Here is a 13,754-nt window from a genome sequence, read left to right as displayed (position 1 = left end):
TGATGAGAGCAAACAAGTGCTCCTAATAAAAACAGAGGTCAGGAATTGGAACAGGCCTCCCAGGGAAGTGAGATGAAGAGCCCCCATCCCTGGCAGGTGTTCAAGAACTGTGAGGATGTGGTACTGAGGAATGTGGGCAGTGGGCATGGTGGGGGAGGGGTGGGCTTGGGGATCCTAGAGGTCTTTCCTACCTTAATGATTCTATGACTTCATCTAAATGTCCATTCTTGTTGTGCATATCTATGCCTGATCCATTCGAGTCTGAACCCTCAGTGTGGGTTCTTCCAGCTTTAATGTGCAGTAGGAAAGAGCCCAAGCTATTTGAATGAGACCTAGTTCAGAATTATTCTCTGACAGTATGTTGATAACTGTCTGTTTTCTAACCATTGATATCAAAGTTGTTTATCTGAAGTTACCTGGATATGAATTGTGAAGATGGCTGTATTACCTTTTTGGGTGCTGGTGAGGGGAGGAGGCAGTGCTGAGCACGTTGCTCTGCAGTATCCATTTCTCATTAACTGAAGGAGACTGGCAGTGAATCTTTGCTTGTTTGCAGCTGTGATGTATTTCTGATATCTTCTGGGGACCTGAGAGTAATAAAGAGGCATAAGGAAAGGAAACAAAATCAAAGGAAAATGAAAATTCAACAGCAATTTCACACGTTGCTAATATAAACAAATTACTGGATCAGATAAAGAGAACCCTTAGACCTAGAATTTCTCCTTCTGAAATAAATATAACGTGGATGTCTTTTTCTGCCCTGGCCACCTTTCCTCTCTGCCATCCCATTCAAATTCCTCTGGATGATGCTGCAACGTGAGCTGATAGCTTAATGACCCTCTATCAGAGCCAGATGTCTCTGCTGCAGGCAACTCTGTTGCGGCCATCGATGCCAATCCCACAAGACCACAGCAATCTGTATAAAGTGAGTAACTTGTAAAAGCAACGGGTACGTACCAGCTTGGAGATGATTTGCAATAGACTAGCATGGTGAAATCCTTGATGAAGACACTTACACAACAATCCATTTAAAAAAAAAATTATGTATTTTTTACTCAAGTAGACTATTAGTGGCGAAAAGCCTCAGTTACAAAAAATAACTTGGAAATCAAAGGACATAAAGTGACAAACAGTTCTGGCAGTGAGAGAGTCTGAAGCATCTCTTTTGATTGATACAGGGTCTAATGTTTGAATGAGTGCACCTCCCTGGAGGAACCAGGCTATCTGCTAATGAGCCCAAAGCAATTCAATGCCTTGCAGATCATAGGATCACAACATAACTGAGGCTATAAGGCTCCACAAGAAGCCAAGAGTCTCAAGTCAGAATTCAGTTGTCCATTGAATATCCTCAAATGAATGAAACCCAATGGTGTTGGAAGGGAACAGAAGTTCTGCAGGTTCAGTACGTGTTCCACAGTGGTGAGCAATTGGGCATAGGGAGTATTTTGTACCTGAGGAAACAACCTAAAGTTTGCCATCATGTTAACATTAAACATACATCCCGATCCAGCCTATGTGTAAGTCTGTGCACCTCACAGCGTTGACAAAGTACATCTGGCTCCCAAGTGAGCTGCAAAGGAAAGTTTTCATCTGCAAATCCTAGCAGACCCTCTCACCAACAAAAAGAGATTCCACAGCTGTACGTGGGCACTTCGAGACATTCATCTGACAGTGTTTTCTTAAGCTTTCTTCCAAGTTTTCCACATTTAAATATATCCCAGACAAATCTTACATAAATCTGGGGTGGGGATGGGGAACCTTCCTTAACTCCTTCCGTGCATACATATGTGAAGAAATACTGTTTGAAAGTTATTCTGTGGTTTTTGCTGGTGTATGAAGTGAAGATCTAACTTGGTAATTCCCAAGCTGTGGTCTGAAACCCGGTATGGCACAAAGCTGATTGCAGTAAAATGGAGACTAAACAATCCTGTGGTGTGATGGGGGAACTGCTGGGGATGGAGGAATTTAAAAAGCAAAGGATCAGCAATGTATGTGGGTCACAACTCTCTTTTGCATTCCTTTAAATATTAAGCACGTAAACTTCTTCATTTTCCTCCTGCTTTATAAAAACAGTGAAGATATTCGGAGCTTCTGTTCTCTAAGCTCTCTAAGATCTATTAGTGACATAGAATATATTGCAGCTATAATGTTTAGAGGTTTGAGAATGATATCGTGAATGCTGTATTTAAATGGAAAGGTGTGCAGTTAGAGCCTGTTAACTGGGAGGTCTTCTGTTAGAAACCAGAATGAGAAAAAAATTACTTCATGGAATGTGCAGGAAAAAGGAGTATAGGGATAAAGACAGTGAAAAATTAACGTTAACCTTTCCTTACAAGAGGAGTTGCTGTGAAAGGGGGAAGTGTGACAGCACTGACCGAATTCACATGGTGGGAAACCTGAGTGTAGAAGAGCTATTTAACCTGTGGAAAGGAAAAGGTCAGCTCAACAACAGCACCACCCCTTACTATTGCTTTAACACAGACTGAAAGGCTAAACTCAGATTTGAACCATACAAGCAGACAACTTGTAGAACAATCAAACTACTTATGGTTAACAAACACCTAATTTGTCCTGAGATGATGCTCGAGCCCTTGGAACTTACGCCCTTTGAAGGAAGTCCACTTCCCATTCTATCTTGTTTATACCTCATTCTGTACATATTTTAAAATCTTTTTTAAAACTCATTTTTTGTTAATGAGCTGAGCCGTAGAGGTACAAGTGGAAGGATTAGCCCACCCTCAAGGAACTCCTTGGAGACAGTAGGTCATGAGATTCCAAGCATCTGCCACACAGCACAGACAGCCACAGCTATTCCTGACAGATACAAGAGCAGTCTGCTCTTCTGAGCCTCCAGTGGTGGCAGTTCCACAGCCCCCTGCTGCTCACCCCTCCATACGTCTTCCTTAACCAAAACATCTTTCCCTAACACAAGTCTTTCCTGCTGCAGTTGTAGCCTATTACTTCTTTTTGCTCCAGCAGACAAAAGGAACGGATCCTTTACCGCCTCTCCACAGCAGGAAAGTTCTGTTATGTCTGTTACCACATCTCGCTTCCTTACAAATAAACAGGCTGCTCTTTTCATCTTTCCTGGAGCCACACTTCCTAGACGCTCAGCCATTCCTGTTTCTCTCTCCCGTGCCCTTTCCAGGTGGCTTGCATCTTCTGTGAGGTGTCAGGCCAGAACTAAACATAGCTCCCCAACAAAAGGCTCCATGCAATCACGTGGTGATTGTCCAGATGACATTTGGGTTTGTGCAGAATCCCAGCTTGACGTTTGCTGTCAGTGAGATTTCATTTACAAATGACCACGTTTTAAACAGTAAGCCAGATTTTAAATGACATACTTAAGGTACCTAATTACAATCAACTGCTTCAAGTATGAAAACAAATCCAAAACAAAAGAACCCGATGGGATTTGGTGGATCTACCTGAATATACCTAGTTATTTTTCCAACCTCTCTTCTCCTGAATGCTTTCTGCTTTAGCAGAAGCTGCCAAGTATTACAGAAATGGTGCATTGTGGAACAACGATGATGAAAGCCTTACATTTTTGTTCTGAATTACTGAGAATCTCACTTTCCAATGAATTTACAGAACATGTTTTCCAAATCGTCACACATTTACTGAAGTAATAGAAAAGATAAAAGGAAACTCGAACCCAATTCCTAACTCCTTTGGTCCTCTACATGCTTCAGGTGATGGCATTTTAGGAGAATTTTATAATGAAACAACTTCTTACGATTCTACTATTTACTGTCATGCTGTTAATATTTTAGAGATGTATTGTGTGTTATAACTAACTACTTTAAAACTTCCTCTCCTTTGTTTCCTAGTCTAATTCTCATCAAAATCAATGCCCATTCCGTCACAAGGGAGGGAGAACCAACTTTTGTGCATAATGATGTCACAGCTTAAAAAAAGGCAAACAAAATCTTCATGTGAAAGTAGAACAAACCAAAAACATTAGGGATTATTAAGAGCAGATGTTAAGAAACTATAATGGATTCACTTATTAAAAAATCTGAGCGTTCGCCAAGTTAAAATGCTTGTTAGTTGAAGTCCTACAATGACAGTCATTCTAAATAAAAAAGTTGGACCTATGAAAACTAAAAATATACACTGACATAGAATTTACAAGTGTCTCATGGATTTTTTCCCATGTTTACATTTTAGAACTACAGAAATACATGAAAAAACCCACAACACATTCTAAAAATGTTCGTGTAGATGCAGTTTTTAGAACGTGACGCTGAAGAATGGGTGCCATGGTAGGGATACTCCAAGAAAAGCAGACTCCAAAGATTGCTGACAAGCTCCTAAAAGAAAAAATAACTTGCAACTCCAGCCATATCAAAGCAACCTGCACCAATGCACTGGGTGCATGTATGTGTGCACTTGAAAAGTGCACACCCAGCTGCAAAATGAATGTACAGAGTCGAGGAGTCAGATGTATGGAATTAAGTCCCATAGGATCACTGCTAAGGCACTTCCAGACTAAATATGAAGAAGTTTGGTGTGGTAAGAAACAATACCTAGCCTACAGAAGTATTTAGATTTGCAGCTGAAGCAGGGGAGCTTTAAAGGGGAATGCTGAAGGGCACCCCAGAGTAACCAAGCTACTGATGAGCACATGCCCTTCACAGCTCAGCCATGGAGGCTCAAGCATCCTCAAGCAGAAGAAAACATGGAACCTGTGTTTCTCAACCAGTGGTGCCATCACAGAGACGTTTTCTTGTCTGCTGGGAAACTGAACTTGCTGCAGCATACAGAGGAAGATCTGCTCCCTGCATGGACCACACAGCTTCTGTGCTGTGCTCCTGCAGCTGGGATGCTCAAGTCACACACAGGCTTCACCCCATCAATTAACCATTCTTGCTGGGCTGGCACTAGGCTGAGCTCAGACACCAGGAGGAATTTAAAGATGCACAAACACATGCACAAAGATTCTATTTAAAAGGTTAAGTGCTTTTTTTTTCGGTAAACCTGTCCATAAGAATGTTAGTGTCTGTCAAACTTACACAAATTGCCTTGTATAAAGGCAATACATTCTAGAAATGTTATATATTACATATTTTTACACTGATGGAAACATTAGTGTCAAATCTGTGGTGCCTTTTCAACCACATGGAGGTAACTATTGCAAGAAAGACTGTGTGTCCAAACAATTTGAAGAAATAAACATTCCTGTAAGCTTACATGCTTTAAAAAGAGGACTTTTAAGAAATCCTTTCATGTGTGCCATGCAGAGATGCTGACTTACGGGACAGTTAATAAGTTACAGTGAATAACTATTTCCACAGAAAGGAAAAAATGCTTTCCTTTTCTTACAGAATGTGTATCTACACGAATTGCCTGACTATTCACTGCTGAGGCACTGGGAGATGAATGATCCCTATCACAATGCACACAGGCAGCAGTCAATCTTCAGAAGCAAAACACTACCTTGAGTGGAGGCAGGAATACTTGTGGAAGTCTTGCCAGGTACCTAAATACTTTGAAAAACTGACCTTGTAAGTGGTCAGCAAAACCTCTCCTGCTCTGTGTTCCTAATGCTTTGTTTCTGACCAATATTCATGCCAGGTATATTAGAGAAGGGAATGCGCAGACCATGCTAACATTCAAAAAGCCAGCAGCCTGCTTTGCAATATCAAAGATGAGGTCTGCTCTATATACATTTTCTTCTCTCCAGCAATATCCTGGCTTCGATTGGGATTTTCTTCCTAGCAGCTGATACAGGGCAGTGTTTTGGATTTAGGAGAAAAACCATGTTGATAACACACCCACAGTTCAGTTGTCACAGGGCAGTGCTTGTGCTCAGTCAAGGACTTCTCAGCCTCAATTCACTCCCTGTCCTGATTCCCCCCTCAAACACTTTTCTTTCCAGTCATTTCACCTCATCTTGTGTGCTGTGTCAGATTTATAACTGAATACAGGCATCTTCCAGCAGAACATCCTTTGCTGAGGACTGCATCCATCCTAGACACTGGCATGGCACAGCAGAATCCTCCCTTGGCCTCAGTCTCCTTGTAGCTCAAGGGCAGTGCCTCCAAACCCATAAAAGCTGCCCATAAACATAAATCTGCTTTGAAGTATTGTGAGAAATTCCTTTCTGAAACTCAGAGAGATGAGCACGGTGATGACATACTCAGTGCATTAGTCTCAGTAGCTATTGCTTAAGATGTCCCTTTATGCCTATAATACTCATTTCCTACCACACTGCATATTCATTCTCTTCTCCTCCCTCCTGCTGTTTCAGCTTTGGAGGAAATCAAAGTTATGTCTTTTCCCAATTCTGTGGTCACTCTATGGCTTTATCAGCTTTTTTGTGTTTCATTTTCTTCCATTTCATATCATGCAGTAGATCTCTGTCTCGCATTTTCTAGTCTTCTGTAAAGAGTTAGGCAATGGACTTAGAGTCACAAGGTTGGAAACAACCTACAAGATCATCTAGTCCATCCGTCTCCTCATCACCATTGCCACCACTAGCACTAAAAAGTAAGCACTTGCTTACACGGGGCCATAATTCACACTCTGTAAGTTGGAGACAAATAAGGCAGTGTCTCTCATGGACACAACTCCCTGGAGGTGTTCCAGCAATGCACAGATGTAGCACTTGGAAACATGGTTTAGTGAATACAGTGATGGACTGACGGTTGGACTTGATCTTGGAGGTCTTTTCCAACCTTAATGATTCTGTGAATTCCATGATCACAGCATTCTGCAAAATGCTAACTAATATTCTTGGTAGGGTGTCCTAATCCTGGAAATGCCCAGTTGCACAAGTGGTGTCATAATATATAGACATGGTGGTATAATGGTGAGGGTTGGTCCCTCTACGTCTGAGGTGACGGTGTTTGTAGGCTTTCCTCCAGGTAGTTACTGGCAACCACACCACCATCTCCAGTCAAGGACTGGCTACCAGCAGTCCAGTCCTACCAAACTGGCAATCCCCAGCTTTTGCTGTCTGATGTGCAATACCACTGACTAAGTTCTTTGCTGTGGATAACATCATATTTTCCTCTTCCAATCATCCTGTGGTTCCACTCATGCTTGATTTATTTCCCTTGGCTGTGAACCACTGTCTCCTTCCCAGGTTATTTTGATGCATGTGTTACAGAGTTGGTATTAGTCTTCCTTTATTTTTATGAAGGTACAATTTCTTTGCTCTCTTCTTCATTATGAAAGAAAATGGACTCTCCTATCCTGCACCAGCATTTTTCCATTAAGTCATTTTACGTGATTGTAGTCCTAAACTCCTCCTACTCATGCATTCATGAAAGTGCCCTTTTGCTTTGTTCACAGACTTGGCAGAATGTGATTTACCAGATTTTGTTTATACAGTATTTATTTTTCCTTGTTTTTCAAGTTCTGACTGTGCTTCTCTTCCTCTGCCAGCTTTCAGCTTTGGCCCATCTTTCATGCCATCAGAATACCCCCCTTCTAAATAACAATCCAAATAGGCAAAGCAATCTTTTCCAAGAGGGATTAACTCAATTATATGAATACATTGACAAGCTACATTTTTTTAAAACCAAAATCACATGTCAAAACTGGATAAATGTAAACCACTTAATTGCTGTTAAATGTTTTTGGTCAGAGGTGTTACAACTGCCGCTTTCAGTTTATTCAGAGTGCAGCTGATTGATATGATTTGTTTGTTATCTTACTAAGAAAGAACTGACAGTAAATATTACTAAGTGTTCTCCCAGACAAGGCAGCAAATACAAAAATGGGGATATAAATGGAACACAAAAACGTCCTGCCACTTGAAGATGAAGAGGTACAAAGGGAATTCTTGCTGATCTCAGGAACAAGTAGTCTGCAAGACTCCTTCCCCCACTGAAAGGGGTCCTATTTCTTGAGCTTTCTCCTCTGTTTTTTCATTTCCAGACATGTGCTGCCCTCCCTGTGGCATATATTCAGGCTTCAGTTGTCAGTTGTTTGCAGAACAGCTTCAGAAATCGTACAGGAAAGCCAGCTTGACTTGAGCAGAACATGTGAAGAGCTCCCCAGCAGGCAGTGTGAGCAGAAGGAGCAGGACTGGCTGTCGTTCCAGAAAATGCTGCAATGTCCTCTCTGAATATTCACAGCTGCAGCAAATAAAAAATCAATATCCCAAATACAGAGAACCGCAATGAACCTGTAGTGCTGAATGAATCATCTTTCCAAAAACCCAGAATGACACATATCTTACCCAAACTCCACTGAATGTTGAGTGTCCTGCACTTCGACGCGAGCTTGTTACTGCCTGCACTTGTGCTGCTTAGCTAATTACTGAGAAGCCTTTGTACAGAGATCCAACTAAAGCAGTAAAAAACACAGACATCCAATTTGCTGGCCAAGCCAAAGAAGAAAAGTTAGAGAAAAATACTTTTTTTCTGTTTCTTCAAAATAAAGTGTTGGGTTTTTTTTTGTCAAAACAGACTAATTTGGGGTCAATATTATAATTCTGCTTTAAGTATTTCATTTTCATTTCAGGTTTTCAGTGCCTTTATTATGAAATATGACTATTTTCTAAAACTCCTGAAATGAAAAGTAAAATGCTCTCATTCTGAAGGTGTTGAAACAAATATTTTGACTCCTTTGATGTATTCCCTTCCTCTGCACAACTCTTTTGCCTATATTTGTTAACAGTTTTCTCCACCCTAAAATGCCTAGCTATGTTCTATGTGGGCAAATAATCAAAATACACACTCTCACATTCACATGCTGTACTCTAAGGCTGCCTTCAGCTGCAGATAACATCACACTGGACGTTGTAAATGTTGATTCAGTGTGTAACAATGATGACTTGTCAGATCTGAAAAAGGGTGTCAGGGAACACGCGCCACTCATTTGAAAGCTGGGCACAGCAAAACATCTTCAGCCAGAATCAGCAGCAGAATAGTGCTAAGGAAACAAAGCTCCAAAGATGAGACAAAGCTCTTAGAGTTCGCAGTGCTGTTTGGAAGTGAGCTGGGTTAGCAGATGTTGTGCCTTTATCTTCGGAAGATCTCTTTATGTGCATGAGCATGGGAAGAATCAGCCATACAAGTTCATCTAGAACAACTAAACCTATGGTGGTTAAAAAGAAACAAAAAGAACGAAACACCCATGAAATCTTCTCTATATTCCCTAGAGGACCTGTCTGTGGAAATACCTCTGTGGAGAAGGTAAGTGGGATTTCCACAGGAGAATAAGAGACAGCTGTTAGTCAGTACTTGGCTTCACACTGTTCCTTTCAATAAAAAAAGAGAGATGGAAATGAATTACGTGCACGTATCTGCAGGCAGTCTAGTCAATATTCTACAGCTTGGGCTCTGCCAAAAGGCTTCAGGATGGAGCAGAAGTTGGAAAGAGAAGCTGCATTCTCTAAAAATGTGAGCTTTTCATTTTTACTCAATTTTCCCAGTCAGGTTGGGTTTGTTAAAGCTCATGGAAGCTGATACTCAAATACTGATTAATAAATCCTAGGGCTTATCTGCACTAGGGTTTGATACGACTTGACCAAAGCAGCAGTGTCAGTAAACTAACCCAATACAGTCAGTTTCCATTAATGGTTTTTCAGGCAAAGTGACCTTCCCTCAGCATTTTGAGCTCTGAGCTTTTCCAGTAACATCACCACAGAACGGCTCGTGTTAGACCTCACAGAGCACTGGGCTCCAGCTGGCATTACCTTACTTCCCTGAGATACCCTCTAAACAGGGAATCACCATGCCTTCACTTACACATATCTACTGCTTAACTTAGCCCAGCTGCTCCATAGCTTTCCATTTAAGTCAGAATCTCACATGCTTTAACTCAGCATTTCTTTCATGACACATGGTATGTATTACGTACTCTTTGGAAATGAAAGATGGGAGAAATCTCCCAATCTCTTTCAAAAAGCATTTTCAGAGACTGAAGCGCTGAGGTAAGCATTCCCCCAAAGATTTCCTTGAAAGAGTACAATGTGCAAGCATGAAGAAATCCGGCTGACTACAAAATCTGGCAAGAAACAGAAAAGATCCTTTTTTCATACGGACAATTTCAGAATCTGTCATTCACATCCCAGAAACGCCGTGCCCTTGGGCACAGCCTTTGCCATGGCCGTAGCTCAGCCCATCCCTGCTCAGACCTGGAATCATGCAGGCAGTGGTTTTTATTCCTAAGGAATATAATGGATCAATTTCTAGACATCTATCACAAAAAAGAGAAGATAAGACTAACACTGCTGACAAGGACATCTCTTTGTCCCCCTCCTTCTACTGTTCCTTCCCTCTCATCTACAACCTCTCAGTATATAATGGCCTGCATGCTGGAATTTATTCTTATATAAACCAGTAATCCCCACTGAAGCACTAGCAACATTATCTGAAAGAAGCATTTCATTAACATGCAGTGATTTATAGCCCAAGAACAGGCATGTGATTCCAGCGTAGCAACGTGCATCTTAGATGATTTCTTCTTCATTGTTTGCCTTCAAGCAGTCATGCTGGGACTATTTACTAAACCACTGTATTGCCTCATAGTACTGTGCTCTGGGACACACATCTTAGAGAAGCTGAAACATTCCCAAGTCTGTTTGGACACTCACCAGAATCTTTCCTGTAAAGGATGTAGATTGCTATAAAGTATTTGTTTCCCAACTCAGTGTTCAACACTGATTTGTACTTCTGTAAGAGAAAGATATTTGACAGCTGAAGTTGCTGGATGTTCATTTTCAGGTATATATCTCCCTCTTGCCTTGCTAGTTAAAGAGACCGAAAAATGCAATAATATTTGTAATGCCCAAAATGTATGCCACTTGAAACAAAATCTGGAACCTTCTCTATGGCCCCAAGGCTCTGTATACTACATCAGAGAATGATGCTGTATTTAGATGAGATCTTTAAGCCAAGTTGCATACCAGAACCACTGAAATGAGCCCCACTGAGCCTACTGACTCTGCTCCATGCCACCCCCTCCTGGGGTGTCACACTGCTTTTTGGACACAAGATAAACTGGATGAAAGGCAGCTAAAACCCAAACTGTGTCAGGGGTTTTAAGCTGGCTAATTTCCCACTCTAAACAGTCCCTTGGTCACATAAACACTCAGAACAGGGAAAAATGAATGGCAAGAGTAGATGGGGCAGCTACTTCTGAGACACGACCATTGTTGTCTCTGACATTGGACATTTGGACATTAGGCATAGGAGAGCAGTAGGATGTGAGACCTCAGCAGTGAGGTTAGAACTATCAGCAAAGTGCATAAAACATCACCTACGGCTACCAAGAATACAAGATGTATGAGAGTTAGATGTGCTGCTCTCATATCCCTGGCACTGAACTAAGGACACATAGAAGGCATCTCTGTTTGACCAGGTTTGTAGGTTGTTTGTGGGTTATCATCTTCCCCTTAAAGCAGGCTGGCTGCTGGAAGAACTGCAAGGCATTGCAACACATCTATTCACTGCAGAGGGGTCAAACCCACTACTCTCTGCTTTTGACAGTATCTGACCACAAGATACTGGCTGTTCTGGAGCATGGGGTCTCTGTTTTCTATTTTTGAATGTGAAAACACTTGGGGAAAAAAAAGAAAAGAAGAAAAAAAGCACTGATTAACAGGAATCATATCTCTGAACTCCACTTACTGGAATTGAGCTCACCTTGAGCACTGTGTGCAGTTCTGGGCACCACAGTATCAAAAGGATGTGAAGTTAATTTAGAGAGTTCCCACAGGAGGGCTGCAAAGACAGGGAAGGTCTGAGGGCAAGGAGTGTGATGAGTGGTTGAGGTCCCTTGGTTTGTTTGTCCCAGAGAAAAGGAGTTGAGGGGAGTGCTAAGCCATTGCTAGCTTGTTTTGAAAAGAAGCACCAAACACGCTGGACAGCAGTGGAATATGGTTCCATCAAAATACCAAAGATCCATCAAAGCGCCATTGGAACACCTCAGTGGCTGAATCTGGCTTCATAACATTAAGCTAAAGCATTCCAGAACTGCCAGCACTGAGATGACACTAGTCCTGTCTAGAGAACAAGTTTGTTTTGCAGCCAGGTTCAAGGGTCAGGCACTGAGCAAGGTTTTCATGATCACAGCTATGAGCTAAGCACCAAAATTCTATTTACTTCCTTCTCCTGATCTATTCTGACTTAAAAAGAACCAGAATACTCTGGTATTCTGATTTTTACCCTCAGACTGAGACATGGTCAACTTGTTTAGGTACAAATAAAAAACAGGCTTACGGCTGTAAATACCTTCCAGCTTAATCTGGAAATTTATATCTTCTATGATCTGCTATAGTTGAGCTCTAATACTGTGCTGCTAGAAGGATCGTGGTTCTCTTTTGAAGTTTCCAGTTCAGATCTGTAGGCTTATCAAGAGTTTTTCAAATCCCAAAAGAACAAGTTTGGTATCAATGCAGTCTGCTCACAGAAATCCCAAGAGTTTTAAAGCTTCTTGTACTCCATGCTTCTTGTACTCCTTGATATTCCCTTTTAGTTAGATTCTTTGGAGTTATGAAATCAATGCTTTTCCTATTACATTGATTCATACGTGGTTAACACTGAATTCATGGAAAATCAGTTAACAAATAAACTCAAAGTCAACTCCAGAATTAAGGGACCTGCTCCAGTTCAGTATCTTCAATAACTTTCCTTCCCAAAACAAGCACAAACACATTGTTCAGTTCAAATCCCAAAGCAGGCCATGTAAACAGATTGGCTTTGCTTTATTCCCTGGAGTTTAAGAGAAAGGAGGCTCTTTCAGATCCGTGGTGACTTCCCATCATGATCATGGTTACTGGAGAACAGCCTTCCACCCTGACATTTAATTCTGAAATCTGATGTACTTAGATCATAACATAATCACCTCCTCCTCCTCCCTGGCTACTCCAGCTAAACCTCTCCCTTTTACTCATCTCATTAGTAACCAACATTGTGTTTACAAAGCAATAGTAAACAGTTATCCATTGTCAAGGCAGAAAAATAATTATTAAAAAAATAATAATACAGGGTGATAGTTTCATCTACTGGTCTTTAAAAAACAGATAAGAACATTTGAAGCTGTGGTAATAATTTCCATATGGGTAGAACTCCTACTGAATTTGGTGGCACAAGGTGACCGCTGTTCAAGCAGAGTGCAATTCAGTGCCAACTGAAGGGCCAATAAAAGCAAAATATCTGAGATCTGCAGGCTTCCTCAAGTTGTGCACAGAGGCCAAACAATTTCTCAATCTGCTCTACAGATATTCCTGCTTCTCCCTGAAAGCACAATTCCACATCTGCTAAGTGACGATGTCGTGTTCTAATTCATTATCCATCGATTTGGCATAAATTGAAATGCTGGAAACGAATTAACTTCGGCAGTCAGTGCCATGCAAACTATTTTGGCCAATGAGTACAAGTCTGGTTGCAGCCTTGAGGGGAACATTCAAAAAGTTAGTCAGCTCAGCCTTTAAGGAAGCTTGACACGCTTTTTCCCGCATTTTGTTGGCCTAGGACATAGACATTCCCAAAATTTTGTTCATGACTGCAGCTCATCTGCTATGTGTATCTAAATGGATATTAACCGTCTTGAACTCCATCGGTGTCTGACTGCTTGGCTACGGTCTTGGACGCAGTCTGCTCCCGAATCCAAGAGCCGCTGATGGGAGACAACTGTGGTACTATTTTTTTTTACTTCTCCATGTTTAAGCACACACTCTTTGCACCTACCATCTGACAGCTCCTACTATGGGTTCAGTCTGTTCCACCAACATAATCTGCTGAATGAAGTGAGTCCATACACCTCGCTCAGGATCCATATGAGATTCTTTC

Source organism: Centrocercus urophasianus, unplaced genomic scaffold (genome assembly GCF_019232065.1).
Source record: "Centrocercus urophasianus isolate 14NV4802_14NV808 unplaced genomic scaffold, USGS_Curo_1.0 seq_28, whole genome shotgun sequence".
Lineage (NCBI taxonomy): Eukaryota > Metazoa > Chordata > Aves > Galliformes > Phasianidae > Centrocercus > Centrocercus urophasianus.
This window is presented reverse-complemented; position numbering follows the sequence as displayed.